Source organism: Delphinapterus leucas, chromosome 20, assembly GCF_059928025.1.
Source record: "Delphinapterus leucas isolate spDelLeu-1000000601 "Yukka" chromosome 20, BTC_Dleu_Yukka2, whole genome shotgun sequence".
NCBI lineage: Eukaryota > Metazoa > Chordata > Mammalia > Artiodactyla > Monodontidae > Delphinapterus > Delphinapterus leucas.
Genome location: NC_143148.1, coordinates 28,882,861 through 28,897,683, shown reverse-complemented (window position 1 = coordinate 28,897,683; position 14,823 = coordinate 28,882,861). Strand labels below are relative to the sequence as shown.

Below are 14,823 nucleotides of genomic sequence, written 5' to 3'. Positions count from 1 at the left end.
AGTTTGCAGTTGCTCATCTTCTTGCTGTGTCCTCACATGATGGAAAGAGGGCGGCTAACTAGCTCTCTGGCCTCTTCTTATAAAGAGACAAATCACATTCATGAGGGCTCCCTTCTCATGACCTAATTACCTCCCAAATGCCCCACCTCCAAATACCATCACATTGGGATTAGGGTTTCAAAATAATGAATATTGGGGGCACACAAATATTTGGTCCATTGCAGCCACCATCTAAGTTTTTCAGGTCATCACTGACTTCATGGTTAAAGTTGCTCAAAATGGATTGAAGACCTAAATGCAGGACCTGAAACTATAAAACTACTAAAAGAGCACATAGGCAAAACACTCTGTGACATAAATAGTAGCAGTATGTTTTTGGATCTGTCTCCTAAGGCAAAAGAAATAAAAGCAAAAATAAGCAAATGGGACCTAACGAAACATAAAAGCATTTGCACAGAAAAGGAAATCATTGACAAAATTAAAAGACAACCTACTGAATGGGAGAAAATATTTGCAAGTGAAATGACTGAAAAGGGTTAATGTCCAAAACATATAAACAGCTCATACAACTCAATATATATATTAAAAAAAAAATTATAAATGGGCCCGAGACCTGAATAGACGTTTATCTAAAGAAGACATACAGATGGCTAATGGGTACATGAAAAGATGCTCAACATCACTAATTATTATAGAATTGCAAATCAAAACAATGAGATATCACCTCACACCTGTCACAATGGCTATCATCAAAAAGTCTACAAATAAGAAATGTTGGCAAGGATGTGGAGAAAGGGGAACCTTTGTACACTGTTGGTGGCTATGTAGAGGTGCAGCCATTATTGAAAATAGTATGGAGTTTCCTCAAAAAAACGAAAAATAAAACTACAATATGATTCAGCAATTCCACTCTTGGGTGTATATCCAGAAAAAAATGAAAACACTATTTTGAAAAGATATATGTACCCTAATATTCATAGCAGCATTATTTACAATAGCCAAGCTATGGAAGCAACTCAAGTGTCCCTTAACAGACAAATGGATAAGATGTGAGATGTGAGATCTATATCTATGTCTGTCTATCTATCTATCATTTATCTATCTATCTATAATGGAATATTGCTCAACTGTAAAAAAGAATGAAGTTCTGCCGTTTTCAGCAATGTGGATGGACCTAGAGAATATTATGCTCAGTGAAATAAGTCACACAGAGAAAGACAAATACTACGTGATTTTAATTATATATGAAATCTAAAAAATAAAACGAATGTATACAGCAAAATAGACACAGGGTCACAGATATAGAATGCAAACTAGTGGTTACCAGTGGGGAGAAAGAAGGGGCAAGTGGCAAGATAGGGGTATAAGACTAAGAGATACAAACTACTATGTATAAAATAGATAAGCAACAAGGATAAGCAGAGCACAGGGAAATATAGCCATTATTTTGTGATAACTTTTAATGGAATATAATCTATAAAAATACTGAATCACTATGCTGTACACCTGAAACTAATATAATATTTAATTTAATTATACCTCAGTTAAAAAAAAAAAGACAGCCTGAGAACAAAACAGTACTTAAATGGAGAAATAGAAAATCTGAACAGACCATTTACTAGTAAAGGGATTGAATCAGTAATCAAAAATCCCTCAACAAAGAAAAATCCTGGACCAGATGGCTTTACTGGTAAATTCTACCAGACATTTAAAGAAGAACTAATACCAATTCTCCTCAAACTCTACTAAAAAATAGAAGAGGAGGGAACATTTCCAAACTCATATTTAAGGCCAGCATTACCCTGACACCTAAGTCAGACAAAGACACTACAAAAAAAAAAAAAGAAAAAATTACTTGCCAATATCACTGATGAACATAGACACACACATACACAAAATTGCTCAACAAAATATTAGCAAATCAAATTCAACAGTACATTAAAAAGATTATACACCATGAAGTGGGATTTATTTCAGGGATACAGGGATGACTCAACTTCCACAAATCAATAAATGTGATGTACAACATTAACAAAATGAAGGATAAAAATCATCACAATGGATTTTTAAAAAGCATTTGACAAAATTCAACATCCATTCATGATAAAAACTCTCAACAAACTGGGTAGAGAGGAAATGTACCTCGATATAATAAAGGCCATATAAGACAAGCCACAGTTAATTTCATATTCAATGGTAAAAAGCTGAAAATTTGTTCTCTAAGATCAGAAACTAGACTAAAATGCCCACTCTTGCCACTTTTATTCACCATAGTACTGGGAGTTCTAACCAGGGCAGTTAGGCAAGGAAAAGAAATAAAATGCATCCAAATTGGAAGGGAAGAAGTAGAAGTATCTCTATTTGCAGAGACATGATATTATGTGTAGAAAACCCTAAAGACTCCACCAAAAAACTGTTGGAACTAATAAAAAATTTCTGTAAAGTTTTAGGATACAAACTCAATGTACAAAATTCTTGCATTTCTATACACTAACAAAAAACTAACAGAGTGAGAAATTAAGGAAATAATCTCAGTTGTAATTGCATCAAAAACAATAAAATAATTAGAAATAAATTTAAACAAGGGGGAGCAAGATCTGTAAATTGAAAATTAAAATATGTTGATGAAAGAAATTGGAGAAAGCACAAATAAATTTTTTTATTAGATTTAGAAAAATAGATTTTCCATGTTCATGGATTGGAAGAATTAATACTGTTAAAATGTCCCTACTACCCAAAGTGATCTACAGATTTAATGAAATTTCTATCAAAATTCCAATGGCATTTTTTTACATAAATAGAAAAAACAGTCCTAAAATTTGTATTTTGTAAACACAAAAGACCCTAAAAAGCCAAAGCAATATTGAGAAAGAAGAATAAAGCTGGAAGCATCACACGTCCTGATTTCAGACTATACTACAAAGCTATAGTGATCAAAACAGTATGGTTTTGGCATAAAAACAGACACATGGATCAATAAAATAGGATAGAGAGCGCCCCCCCCCCCAAAAAAACCCCATACATATATGATCAACTAATTATGACAAAGAAGCCGATAAATGGTGTTGGGAAAACTGGATAACCATATGCAAAATAATGAAACTATACTCCTATCTTATACCATACACAAAAATCAATTTACACTGGATTAAATACTTAAATTTACAATCTGAAATTGTAAAACTTCTAGAAGAAAATGTAAGGGGTAACCTCCTTGACATCTGTCTTGGCAATGATATTTTTGATTTGACACCAAAAGCAGACAAAAATAGTTAAGTGGGACTATATCAAATTAAAAAGCTTCTGCACTTCAAGAAAATGAAAAGACAACCTACATAATGGGAGAAAATATTTGTAAATCGTATGTCTGATAAGGGGTTAACATTCAAAATATATAAAGAGCTGACACAACTTAATAGTAAAGAAAAACAATCTGATTAAAAAATGGGCAGAGGAACTGAATAAACTTATTCCCAAAGAAGACAAACAAATGGCCAACAGGTACACGAAAAGGTGATCAGTGTCACCAGTCATCAGGAAAATGCAAATCAATACCACAATGAGATATCATCTCACACCTGTTAGAATATGGCTGTCCCCAAAAAGACAATAGAACAAGTGTTTGGGGAGGACGTGGAGAAAAGGGAACTCTTGTGCACTGTTGGTGGGAATGTAAAGTGGTGCAGCCACTGTGGAGAACAGTGTGGAGGTTCCTCAAACAACTGAAAATATAAAACTACCATATGATCCAGCAATCCCACTTCTGGGTATATGTCCAAAGGAAATGAAAACAGGATATTGAAGAGATTATTTGCACTCCCATGTTCATTGCAGCATTATTCACAGTAGCCAAGATATGAAAACAACCTAAATGTCTTTCAGCAGATGAATGGATAAACAAGATGTGGTGTGTGTGTGCGTGCGTGTGCGTGCGTGCGTGTGTGTGTATATATATATATATATACACACACACGCACGCACGCACACAGAGATATACAGTGGAGTATCATTTAACCATAAGAAAGACGGAAATACTGCCATTTGTGACAACGTGGATGGACCTTGAGGGCATTATGCTAAATGAATAAGCCAGACAAAGACAAATACTGCATGGTAACACTTATATGTGGAATCTAAATAAAAAGCCAGACCCATAGAAACAGAGAATAGAAAGTGGTTCCCAGGGTCTGGGGGTGGAGGGAAAAGGGAGAGACTGGTAAAAGAGTACAGACTTTCAGCTATAAGGTGAATAAGGTCTATACTTAACATTATCTACATATCTAATATATAATGTGGTGCCTTTAGTTGATAACACTGTATTGTGTAATTGAAATAAGCTAAGAGAGTAGAACTTAAATGTTCTCAACCAACAAAAAAATTGTTAAATATGTGAGGTGATGGATGTGTTAATTAACTAGATGGTGGGATTCCTTTCACAATGTATATGTATATCAAATCTCCATGAGGTATGCTTTAAATATCTTACAATTTTATTTGTCAATTATAGCTCAGTAAAGCTAAAAAAAGGAAATAAAAGAGTCCCCTCAACATTTTTTTTTTAAAGTTAGGGAATCCTTCAATGAGGAAGTCACTGTTGAGTTGAAATCTGAAAGAGAAGTAGTTGTGAACCGAAGGGTGGAAGGAAAGGGAAGGAGCATTTCAGATAGACGGAGGTGATGGTCACAGGAGGGAGTTTGGTGGTTTGAGAATTAGGAGGCCATAAACTGGAGCATGGGGGTGAGGGCTCAGTGAGGGATGGAGCTAGTGAGGTAGCCAGGAACCAGATCGCCACAGTCTCTTTCTCTTTCTCTCATAGTATTTGCATTTCAAAAGCCTCTTTGATAAGTGTCTTTTGCCCTGGGTAAGCTGGGCTGCAGCAAGGCTGCCACGTGGGTCACAACTCAAACTAATAAAATCCCCTGATGGCAGTCCATGACTGAGTTCTTGGTTGATGGTAAGGTGAAGGCAACAGGTGCCAAGGAATTGCATTAGCATCTCCCAGAGTTCCCTGAAATCTCAACCCTGACTGTTTGTTTTGTGCAGCACTCCCAGCAGAGTGGTTTTGGACTCACAGCTGAGATCGCCATCATCCTGGGAGGGAAAGAAAATAGAATGTTGACGTGGGAATAAGGTATGTTAGCCCCAAAATAGCGAATGTGAAAACTGAAACTGATCTTACCTTCAGTAAATGGAATTACCTACTCTAGAAATTGAAAGTCTTGAAAAATTGTAGGTTGTGTGTGTCAGAACCAAAATCTTACTCTTGATGTTTCAGCCCAAGGGAGGTAGAATTTCAGGCAGTAGCTTGACCACATCACACTCTTCCCCCTCCTACATGCACACATGTGCACACACACCTTATGATGCTCCACCTTTTACCATTAGAGATTTATATTATGCCATGACAGAAGTAGATCATTCCATGAGTTCTCTGCTCATCATTTCTATTTTGATATAAAGTTTGCAGGGAGCAAATAGAATTTTGACTTATGTTTCATAATTTATGTAGCTGATTTCTTGTGAAATCGTGTTTCATGTCCTGTCACATTACATTTACCTTATATTTACCCTGCTCTGGGCAGCTTGGACATTGGTCATGACGTGTCGCTGGAGAGTGGAGCTCTGGCACCTCAACAGGGCAGGTGGGAAGGCGTTTAGGGGAAGGGGCTCTATTGGCTTGTACCCTCTAGGCAGCTGCGTCATCCAGCAAGGCGTGGAGCCAGGCTGGGCCAGGTGATGCAAGTATGCTGAGATGTAAAATCCTTCTGTAGCTCGGATGACATGCTAAAGAGGTGTGTGACATGATAGACACATGAAGGAGAAAGGGAGGGAGGGAAGGAGAGAGGTAGGAGGGCACCTCCTTTCCATCTAGCCCCATCGTGGAGGTTCGGGGATGGGCCTCTTTCACAGGCACCCTCCTCGCTACCTTGCATTTCCTTCAGTTGAGCTGAGATGTGCCTCTTGTAGCTTAAGAAATGGAAGCATAGGAGACCCTTTTATGCCCTTGGGAATTTGAAATAATTCATCCCAGAGCAGTTTTCCCCAGTAGGATGGGGAATGATGGAAGAAGTTCCCTCTGGAGGAATGCATCTGCGGAGCTCCTCCCGGAGAATTGCTGAAGCTTGTTGTCCCCAAACTCCTGTCCAGTTCCTGTGCCAGAGTGACACGTTCTAGCTCCGACCTTGTGAGACTGGGAGGACAGGGACAAGGGCTTGTGCTGTCCCTCTCTTCAGAATGTTCGTCATAGTCCTAGATTAGGTCGGAGCAACTTTCTTTGTTCCATTTGACCTTTACCAAAGCTGAGTGACTGGATGGTCACCTGACCTCAGCTGTGCCAATCAGCCTCCCTCAAAAATCTGAGTGGCAGGGAGAACACAGCTGGGTGATACTGCCCTTGGAACGATAAGGCCGTGTGGAGCTAGGATCACAAGGAGGAACATCTGAATAAAACTTGCAGAGGTTTGGAGAAGCAGAAAAAAGGGTCTCAAAAAGGAAGAGCCTACAGGGAGAATGGAATGGGCTTGTAAAGAGAAGCAGAAATGAGAGGTCAAGTTGTTCCCAAAATAAGGAGGCAAAAAAGAAGAGCTGGCTGGTAAGTTTCCACTTCCCATAAGGACCAGCTGTATTTCTACAGATAGGTTTCACAAAACTTTCCTGCATCCTGCTAATAAATTCCTTATTGCCAAAGCCAGCTTGAGTGAGTATCTGTTTCTAGAAATAAAGTGATCCTTCAGACTGGGTTGTAAAATTTGATGTCATAGGGGAAAAGATAACCCCACTGGTTTGTGTCCTAGAGTCATTGCCAGTCTTCAGCATATGGTTTAAGGAGGGAGGGGGATCTCTAGGTCCAAATTCTCTCCTCTTCTGGCATGCCGTCTTGTTGTAAATCACAGCATTAGAGAACCATTCCTTTGGGATTGGGATTTGTCTCTCAAGGAACTTGGTTCAGTGTTATTCAGTAAACTAAAATGAGCCACTCAGGGATGATTAACTTGGAGGGTCTTTTTCTTGGGATAGGGTGGTGACAGGTGAGTAAGACAGGTGAGTGTATAGCCCTGCAAAAATGAGACTCCAGACAGCAAGCTCAGAGACATTCTGTATCACCCCACCCTCTTTAGCTAACATCAGCCTCACTTTTATTGAAATCATTCCAACAAAAGGATTCTTCATATATCTATAAAATCATAAACTCATAAACTCAGAGCATTTCCTCTGAAGGCCGTGGGGACTTATGACCTCCTTTTCAAGATGTCAAAGCAAGCACCAGCTCTCCTCAGCGAGCAGAGATTGCCAGGGTTATACTCTGTGATTTGTTTTTTTCCTGAGTAGTTTGGTTTATTTATCTGGTGAAAGGAAGATTGCAGGGGAAGAAGGTCTGTGGGTGCCCTCTCTAAGGCAGGGTGGCCCTCTCAAATGCCTTTGGGTGAGTAATATAAAGGAGCAGAGTGGGCCAGGTAGGAATGGGGGCAAACTGGGGGAGGTAAGAAGTGCTTAAAGAATTTCAAATTAGAAATTAAAAAAGAAAGAAGGAATGAAAGCTCAGACCAAGGAAACTACCTCAGAAGGGCTGAATTTGTCTTACGCGTTGTCTGTCAGTTTATGACCTTTGCCTTGTGATTTCTTCTGGTGCTGAAAGTTTAATGCTTCAAAGTTTGTCTTTGGGTGTGAGGAGAAGCTAAGATGAACCAGTGAGTGAAGACTGAAAATTCTTACTGAGAATGGGGGATTATTTGGAATTCCTATTGGGAATTGACAGTAACGCAGATTGTGGGGGGGAAGTCTGGGTATAGAAGTCATTTTTCCCTCTCCCTTTCCGTTTTCCTTCCCATCCTATGCTTCCATTCCTTTTCCTACCTGCTCCATGGGGCCTTTTGTGATTTTTCTTGGGCAGGGCCAACAATTTCTGTTCAGTGACCCCTGTTCTACATGGAGGCTTGGTGGAGGCCCAGAGAAATGGCATGTGAATAATGCCATGGCTTTGTGCCAAGTACAGTTGCATCTGTCATTGAGGATTTCCCATGGCCTGGACCACGTGTTCCTATGGCGCTCAGAGAAGCTCAGTAATGAGCTGATGTTCTTGGCGTGCAGGTGGGCTGGGATCATGCGTCCCAGATACTAGATCTGATGACCTCCTTAGTGGTCCTTCTCATTTGCTCAGTGTGGGGCATCTCTCCAAATAATGCCCTGGGCCAGGCATCCTTCTAGCGCCTCCACGTGGTTCCAGAGCCTGCCACAGCCCAGGCTGTGATGCCTAACTTAATAATCATTCTTGTTGCATTCTCCTTCTGAGTGTCACCAAAAATCTTCCCCTAGGATGATGATATTAGAGATTTGGATAAGGCTTTGGTTTTTCTATTATTTTTTAAATAGTGGAAATGGCAAATACATTGAGAAATCTGGCACCAGCTGAGTTTAAAATTTTCACATAAATTGTGCCAAAAGATGGTTTTACATTACCATATTCTGTATTCTGTTTTACCTCCTCTGCCTTTCTGTTGTCCAACAGGACAAGCCTAGGCCTAAGCCTATACAAACTAATTTCATTCTGACCCTGATTAAAATTTCCTTCCAGCAAACCTGAGAAACAGCTGTTTCTCAGTGAATGGCCCCCAGCACACCCCAGCCATCCTGTCATCCCCAGAGGCCATTCCTCAGAAGCCAGCTGTTGTGAGTGAGAAGATGAAAGGTGTCAGTCCCATTCGTAATGCTGGTGATTTAGGGGAGGCAACAAGATTCTTTGTTTTATCCTTTCAAGTCACTATGTTTGGGGGAAGAGTCATCATTTCCGTTCCTGCTGGATGGGGAGAAAGGATCCATCAATCTCTTTAGTTAGAAGAGAACGTTCTTGTTCCTGATATGCAGGGTTGGTTTATTTTGGAATGGCAGCTTTTCTCTGTTCCCCTCTGTTTTTGTTGTCCTGGCATTACAGTCGTTGCCGTTTAACACGTTAAATGATGGAGGGAGCTGGAGTTTCAGGTATCAGCCTGAGGTCCTGAAAGAGTTTCACTGAGCCTCCAGATTAAAGCTGGTAAAGTTGACTAAGAAGAAGACAAGAAGATTCCTGGTGATCTAGTTATAGGAGAAACGGTGCTTTGGCTTATAAATGGGAGTCTGGAGCCTTTCATTACCTTAGTTTCTGACCTGCCTTGCAGGGTATATTCTTTTAGTTCATGCAGGTGGGTGTAATTTAAGGAGAAGGCTCCAGACACTCTGTTTCATGCTATACTTTTTATCCATCTGTCATCATCCATTCTCCTCCTTCTTAATAATAACTAATATGTGTGGACTGAAGTACCATTTGTGAAACATCCATTATTTCATTTTGAGGAACTGGGGGCTAAGGGAGTTTGACTGACTTGGCCAGCATTCTCTGTCAGTAGATGGTAAAGACAGACCCAGATCCCACAGCACAGTGTTCTACATGGCATACAAGTCCAAATCGAAACACAATTTTAGGAGAAAAGTCTCAGGAATACATCATTTTTGAAAAAGCAGAAGTTTTAGGAACTGAAGATTTAAATAAATACATAGCATATATGTGATATATAGTGTATATATATATCCCCACGTGTGTGTGTGCATGTATATGTGTGTGTATATTCATATAGTTGTATATAGTAAGGGAAGCATAATCCTGAACTAAGTAACTAATTTATACTAAAGTATAAATGACTGGGAATACTTTTCCTCCCAGAGAAGTTTCTTCAAGCACACTTGTTTAAAGATGACTAGAAGGGCAGTGTTTAGCCTGAGGGAAGGCATAACAAATGCTATAATTTCATGATTAATATAATTATATTATTAATATAAAATAATAATATACAGTCTATGTATATACATAGATATATATACATATTCTCGGTAGTATGATGCAGTGTCAGGTTATTGAGAAAGATCATTTGTCTCAGGCAAAAGATGTTACCTTTCCTAAATTACAGTCTTCAAATCACATGAAGGTTACATTTTTTGTTTGTTTTGTTTTGTTTTCGAAGGTTACTTTTTTTTTTAATGGAAATGCATTTCTTTTATTTATTTTATTTTACTTTTGGCTGTGTTGGGTCTTCGTTTCTGTGCGAGGGCTTTCTCTAGTTGTGGCAAGTGGGGGCCACTCTTCATCGTGGTGTGCGGGCCTCTCACTATCGCGGCATCTCTTGATGTGGAGCACAGGCTCCAGGCGCGCAGGCTCAGTAGTTGTGGTTCACGGGCCTAGTTGCTCCGCGGCATGTGGGATCTTCCCAGACCAGGGCTCGAACCCGTGTCCCCTGCATTAGCAGGCAGATTCTCAACCACTGTGCCACCAGGGAAGCCTATGAAGGTTACATTTTAAGATGCACATCGGACAGCAAATTGTTCTTTGTTTTTATGTTATGATTAATTGGAACTATCGTTTTCATTCATTTACTTAATAGTTGAGCACTTAAGCAGGCAATGTCCTAGGAACTGAAAGTATGAAGATCACTAAACCAAGCATTGCTTCTAAAGGAATATGACATGAAAGGGCCTAGGGAAATTTCTGAGTTAGTGGAACCCAAGATGGGACACACTTATTCTAGATCAAGTGTGAAGCTGTCATAGGGAAGGGAACATCTGAGTGAGATTTGAAGCATGGATTCCACCAGGTGGAGGAGGAAGGGAAGGGTATTCAAGGCAGAGGAAATAACTTGTGGGAAGAGCCATCAATTATACTAATTCATGTTACACAAGGTTGTCAGAATAACTTGTTACACACTTAGCAAACGTACTGAGCATCTACAAGTGTACCTGGCACACTGTCAGGCACTGGGGGTACAAAAATCACTCATATAGAAGCCCTGCCATCTGGAGACTTAGAATCACAGAATGCTAGGACTTTGAGGGATCTCAGCAATGATTTATTCCAGTGCTGCTTCAGATTCTGTGTTGCTGAATTCTAGGAGTTATGCTTCTAGGCTCCTAGTGAGGCAAGAAGATGTGAGTGTATTTGTCAGCTTAGGCCAAGTTGTGCTGCAGTAACAAATGACCCCCAAATCTTAATGGCTTACAACAGTAAAGGCATATTTTTCACTCATGTGACATGATCATCATGGATCAACTCTGGTTTTACTTCATATTTTCTTCATTCTAGAACCTGCTGAAGGAGAAGCTCTTATTTAAGACATGCTTGGCCCATTTCAGAGGGAAAAGAGAGGTGGACCATGGCTTTTATAGCTTTTGCTTGGCAATAGTACCTGTCACTTCTGCCTATACTCACTGGCCAAAAGCAAGTAATATGGCCAAGCCTGACATCAGTGCAACAAGGAAGGATATTCTTTCTTCAGGAACAGGGGAAGTGTTTTGAGTAGTGATACAGTCTTCATCATGGAGTTTAGGAATTCTATATTCTGGCTTCAACTAGTGCAACTCCATGTCTAACTGTTTTATATATTGGACTCATATGCAACATTTTGCTTGAAGCTAGCAAAGAATAATACTAGATGTCCACTAAAACAGTTATCCACTTTCACAATGTAGTCACCACTCACTTTTCATCCACGTGTGGCTCTGTGACTAGTTCTCACCAACAGAATATATGTACAAATGATATGTACTGATTTCAGGCCATAACTTTTAAGAAACAGCTATTCACTTTCTCCATAATACCTCTTCCCTTAGCACAGCAAGATGCAGACAATAGCAAAGCTAGGAAATGGCCCACACACAAGGGGGACAGTCTCTGAATCACAGTATGGAAGAAAGCTGCCAGCTGTCCCACCCTGGATTGTAGGGTGAGTGAGGAAGAAGCTTCTATTTTTATTTTTAGCCATGTACATTTTAGGGTCTATTTGTTATAGCTGTTTAAACTCTAAAGATTGTGTATATAAGAACACATTTGGTCTCATCTAATTCTCTCCTCGTTCCAAGAAGAAAGCAAAAGATGAGGGAGGGATGGCAACTTGCCCACATTTACACAGAGTTATTTTAGGATGAAGCCTTCATTGCAGATCTCTGGACTTACAGGCCAGGGTTTCTGGGCTCTACCCAGAAGTGAGGGAACATATGATTAAAATTCTGGTTCCAAATTGCTGGTTTATGCCCTGAATCTGGTCCAAAGATGTGTCCCCTGTTTCCTGCATAAAGTTTTAAAATAGTATGAATTAATTGCAAATATTTAAATATCGGGATATTTCACAAGAACAGTTAGGTTCCAACGTCTCTTGAAAAATCATAAGGTTTGGCATCGCTATGTCTATATTCCCATGAAGGGAACATTGACTTTAGCTCCTCTCTCTTTAGATGGGGCATGTGCTCTCCAATTCATCAGGTCCTCTCCGCACCCTATTGTTTTCCTGCCTCTGAGGCATAGAACAAGTTGCCATTTATTGTGATGCTTATTCAGGCTAATAGTAAAGAGGAAAGTACATTTTTATTTTTCCCTTGTTCCTATAAAAGGCAGAATAATAATGAAGCAACAAGAGAGAAGAAGTAAAGAAATATAAACAGCTTACTTCACCTGTTTATGTTATCTGAGCCCCTATCAGTATTTGCATTATATACCTGGACTAGGGATTAATGTGGGGAGATGACGTCTCTTTCCCCAAGGCCATTGATGAGTCAAGACAAGAGTTCTTTTCTGAGCCAGGAGTGCTCTACAGATGATCACCTACATTGATGTGGTGCAGTCACTTCCTTCAGCCTCATGGTGGGTGCTTGCTGAGGGCAAAAGGTGCCAAGCCAGAGGCCTGGGCTGGTGAGAGGGCGAGGGATCTGCAGTGACTGGGACGGGGGTCTCTGCTCTCCAGAGGCTGGGAATAAACATCAAGGAGGGCTCTAGGACCACGGTCTCAGCCTTACTTTCCCCTCCTCAGCACACATGACAGATGACTTGCTCACAAGGGACATCCCTCCCAAAGCCCACCCAGGATGTATGTGTACCATCATAATATTTTGGAATATTAGCTGTTTTTCTCCTGTACCTCATATGAGCCCCTGTAACCTATCGTTTAAGAATTTTGCTTTCATGGCTCCTAAAATGGCCAACACAAAAATGGATGGTGTTTTGTTTTTGCTATTTGGAAGAATAGGTGGTCAGCTCTAGCAGAGATTCTAGACTCCAGGATTAGGAAATGTGTCCCTGCTTGGACATTTATGCAAACCTCTGCTCAACACACCCTTCCTTGTGAAGACTTCTGCTCACCCCCCCAATCTGCAATCACGTCCCTCCTCATTGCCCCTCATCCCTCTCCCCACTCACCCCCGAGATCATTTTGTGTGCATTTTACTTGTTTAATGGCGTCATTGTCTCTTGGTTGTGAGCCCCATGGGCAGACACCTGGTCAGCCTTGTTCACTGGGGTATCCTCAGTTCAACAGAGACTGACTGAATTAATGAATGAGGTAAATTGGCTGCTCGTGGGTCTTTGATCAACAACTCTGTTCTTTGTCACATAAAGCAGGTCCTGGGATAAGTGGGGTGTAGGGTAGGGGTGGTGACAGTGGAAACGCCACATGGATTAGGAGATCTGAGAGCAAAAGAGAGCTGTGCTCCTTTGCAGGTACAGACTGGGGAGGCTGAAGTGTACAGAGTGGGCATAACTGCATGAGATGTCTGGGCAGACACATCAGTCTGTGGTAGGGAAGCAGGAGAATGCTTCCCGGACACTCAGAGTCCTCTGGGTTTAAGCTCAGGGAGCTGACGGAACTGGCAGGCCTTGGGACTGTGAACGGACCCCAGACCGGGGTGAGGAAGTCTCATTGGGTACTGGCTTGAATAAAGGACAACACTGAGGACCAGGGCTGTGTCCCACCCCTTCCTGCTGCTACCTTCTGTCCAGGTAAGTTGAGAGGGCACAGCAGCCCAGTCTCAGCTGAAATGAAGTTTACACCACTTGGTGAGATAGGGTCTGTACAGAAACAGTTAAAAAAATAAACTTATATTTCTCGCTCATTTGGGTTCATGGACTGAGATTTGTATTCCTAACACAGACAATTCTTCAAGCTGTATCTCCACCACTTTTTCTTCCACTCATGGATTGCAAGTAAGAGTGATTTTGTTATAGGAATAAATGTAGATCCACTCTAATTTATTTCTAAAAAGTAATGAATTCACACATTTCCATAATTTGGCTCTCAGTTGTCAGGTTACTCATTATGTCCATTGCAACTGATCATGAAAATGTGTTCAAGACCTGCTGCTATTATAGTGGGAAAAAAAGTGCCAGGGAGAGCCCTGGGCTGTGGATCCCAGAGACCTGGGTTCTGGTTACAGCTTTGCCAACTATTAGCTGTGGACTCCTGGCAAGTTCTCTGTCCTCTCTGGGCTTCTGCCTTCTCATCAGGTGATTATGGGAATAAAATGGCTTGTCAATTATGTATGATTATCATAACTTCCTGCCAAGTGCACTTTTAGTTATGTAGTGATTTTTCTTTAATTCAGCTAAGAATTTGAATATTGCTTTTATGTTGCTTGAGGTCATCCAGTGTGAGAAGCATTAGGGTGGGTGAACTTTTTTTTTGGTTTTTATTGTATTAAAAAAATTTTTTTACACAATTTTAAGCATTACTTTCCATTTACAGTTATTACAAAATATTGACTACGTTCCCCGTGTTGTACAGTACATCCTTGAGCCTGTCCTACACCCAATAGTTTGTACCTCCCACTCCCCCATCCTGATATTGCCCCTCCCCTCTGCACTGGTAAACATTAGTTCGTTCTGTATATCTGTGAGTCTGGTACGGCTGCAGCCACAGGTGACTGTTTTTAAATGGATAGGTCCTTAGAAAATATTTGACAGCCTCACCTTTGTTAAGTGTTCCTCCAAGGGGTTTCAGTCGGGTTCCTGTTTTCCTGTTTATATTTTACCACTTC

At 40.5% G+C, this 14,823-nt stretch overlaps 1 long non-coding RNA gene across 1 annotated transcript in view; it reads left to right on the top strand.

Annotated features, from left to right (window-relative positions):
- LOC149744635 (uncharacterized) overlaps positions 1-14,142 on the top strand; it is a 206,727-nt gene extending 192,585 nt beyond the window's left edge. The window contains exon 3 of the long non-coding RNA XR_016390968.1: positions 5,044-14,142. This is a non-coding gene — a long non-coding RNA (uncharacterized LOC149744635). The remainder of the gene's footprint in view (positions 1-5,043) is intronic.
- Positions 14,143-14,823: the final 681 nt, after the last annotated feature.